Source organism: Gobio gobio, assembly GCF_949357685.1.
Source record: "Gobio gobio genome assembly, chromosome: 6".
Taxonomy (NCBI): Eukaryota; Metazoa; Chordata; class Actinopteri; order Cypriniformes; family Gobionidae; genus Gobio; species Gobio gobio.
In genome coordinates this window covers 58,602,912-58,606,216 of record NC_137102.1, presented here as the reverse complement: position 1 = coordinate 58,606,216, position 3,305 = coordinate 58,602,912, and positions in this window count along the sequence as shown.

The window sequence follows — 3,305 nt, the reverse complement described above, 5'->3', positions numbered from 1 at the left end:
ACCCACCATCCGTCATTCTTAAATCAGGATTGAAAGCGAAATCTTCTCATTCTATCCAAATGATTCATTCAGAAGGAGATTATTATGAGATGGAAGTCCTTTAATGCTGGATTTTAGGCCGTGCTAAATCATGCGTCCTCGAAGAATGGGCAATTACTTTGGAGAATTATTTCTTAATCTTTCAAAATTACTTTTTTTTGCACAATATTGTAATGGTTGGGTAACACATGTGAAAGTTGCAAAACGTGTTTTATAAGCCTGAATATGCGAGAACGCCGGCTGGATTTCTGATCATTGTTTTATAGCAGCATTCATGTTAGACGAACAACACTAACGTTACTTTACAACACCCTAGCAGGAATTTTACAAACAGCCGCTTCTCTTCTCTTTGCTTACTATAAGGATCATTCTCATGTCAATCTCGTGTCACGTTTCAGGTGATTTGTGTGTGAAATGTATGCATTACACCCAGTTTACATTCTTGGTATTGTAGTTATGTTTTGTAGCTTAAAACTATGTCCCTAAACTCTAGACGCACGTACACAGACACTTTTGTCAAGTCAATTTGTGTAGCACTTGAAATCACGATGTTAATGTTTATCTTAACATCTCAAAGTTGCATTCAGCAGATTAGAGGTATGCAGATGAAGCTTGACATTGTTATATATCCAACTTTAGGCCTTTGATATACACCAAAGCTGCAAAAAAGTAGCATGGTATTACCAGGTTTTTTTGGGATGTTTAGCACAGTTGTGCCATGTTTTTTGAACACACACCACACTAAAAAAGATTGGATTTACTTTGTAACCGTTTTCTCTAGTAAATTTCACAAAAGCAATGGCAAGTAGCTTAGTAGAAAGACTAAAAAACAAGCCGACTCCAATCATCTTTGTTTAAACAAATACTACTTATGCTATGCCCTAAACGTACTGTTTTTGTGAAGAAAAAAAAACATACTTTTGAGTGTGTAGTAGAAGACTAGGCAAGCTTTTGGGACATAATTCGCTTCTGTCACGGTCTAAACTGCCTTGACAATAATCAGTCACAACTATAATCCTCAGCATTCAATTTATTTTATACTACAGGGCTTTTGAATACTTGAATCTGAGGTGTGCAATTATTTGCAGGAAAATGCGCGGCTAAAGTAGTTCCAGGCAGGTCTTGACCGCATTACAGTTCCATATCACTTCGCCAGATTTCAGTTATTTCATATAGGCCTACGCTTTACAACCGACAACAGCAAAAGAACCAAACCCCACAACGACGCTGACCAAGCAAATAAATATAGTAAACAATAGGATAAAAAACGACAAATTATTGTACAGTTTTGTATTAGTACATTTACTAGACGCGAACACTGTTGCTGTTGAGATGCACGGACTGAGGTAACGTCAATTAATATTCTCTCTCTCTCTCTCTCTCTCTCTCTCTCTCTCTCTCTCTCTCTCTCTCTCTCTCTCTCTCTCTCTCTCTCTCTCTCTCTCTCTCTATCTCTCATAACTACATTAATATCGGCATTATTAGTCTGCTATCACTGGCTCAAGCCTCTTCTCTAAAACGACGTTTTTGGAATTAGCAACGTAGGCGCGGGAGGGGATGCGTAAGGAATTAGTCCTGCTCACTAGAGTGTTTTAAGGACACAAACCTGGCAAATGTTTTGAAATACAACATCTGAACAATGTCTTGAGGTGTGGTAACCATAGTAAAAGCGTAATAATTGACTGGGGCCGTTGAATTATTAGAAAAATAATGCTTCGCGTCGTGACCGCATTACCACCTCCTCAGGTGTGTATTATTATTTTTTTACAGACTGTGATGACGCGTTTTAACGGTCATCAATATCGTAAATCCTGCAACGTTTTTTGTATTTTCATTGTAAATATATATAAATGTACATTTATAACATTAATACTTTGTATTTTATTACTTTCGCATCAAATTACAAAAAACAAATTACCGCTGCTGTGAGGGTGATTCTAACGTCCATGGGAGTGATGGTAATTATTAACATATTTCTCTCTTTTGACTGCCGTTATCAATCTCACTCTATTATTTCATTCGTTTTGAAAGTTGTGAAATCACTATTGTGGAGTTTTTCTTTTGCTATTTAAGCAAATGGGCACAAATTATTATTAATTTTTAATGTATTCTCTCATTCACCGCTATAAAAGTTAACCCAACTATGACGACTTCCAACCCGGAAATGTGAAAAGGGTCTATAAATCAACAGCCCTTTATCAATTATTCCTTAATTTTACTTAATTTACTGTTATCGGAGAGAAATGTAGTTGATCAGCCAGACGTGGGTCTTTCTTTCATGTGGAGAAAATCTCCTCATGTGTTTGCACAATAATCCAGACCAAACGTATCTTTATAAAGTTTACAATGTCGTTGCAGATGAAATATAATCAATTAATAAACATATTTTCGTCAGGTGAGATGCTGATATCAATCCCCCGAACTCCTTTATCTAAACCGCCGCTTAACCGTTGGACTCGCACATCCGCCATGTTTGTAGTTTTTAACACTTTTTAATTCATGTTTGTAGTTCTGATCGAATCCATTTGGATTCTAACCGGAAAAAGTAGACCATTCGGGAATCTTTGGGATTCTCATTTCCACACACTAATTCTAATTTCGAATACTATTTAGGAAGGATAGCATGCGAATTTGAACGCCATTTTATGGCCATTTTTTTTATACATGTTTTGATCTCGTTTTTCTGTATGCGAGTCTTTTACTCAAATGTGTGTGTTTCCATTTGTTGATGTAGTATTCGTGACTCTACAGAGGGATGCGTGCCTGAAGCCGAGTGTGAGAAACATCCCGCCAGTGAGTATGTGAGTGCAAGTCTGAGTCTGAGAGTGAGTGGGATCCTGCCTGGACCTTTTATACCGAGTTATTTTTAAACACACACCCCTTTCTTATTTCCGTGTTTCCTCCTGAGCCGCTCAGGAAGCCAGTTTGGCCCCATTTCCTGCACACACGCGGACAGATTCGCGAGGAATCAGAGAATGATTGCATTGAGACGCACGGCCTCTGTAAGGAAAACACAAGGAGGGTGAAAAATTAAAAACAGAGTTGGTCTGGCACGTGCGACGTGCTCGCAGGAATTCAAAGGCCTGGACAGACTCCAGCTCTAATTTCAGTACACTTGAAATATTTGAGGAGAGTTTGGGAACAAGAACGCGCTTTTTCCACTCCACATGCACCTGAGAACTGAACCGCCGCTTTCAGACAAGCGGACACATCCATTAAAGCAAAACATCACAACACTCAAGCATGTATATCTGATGACCTCTGGC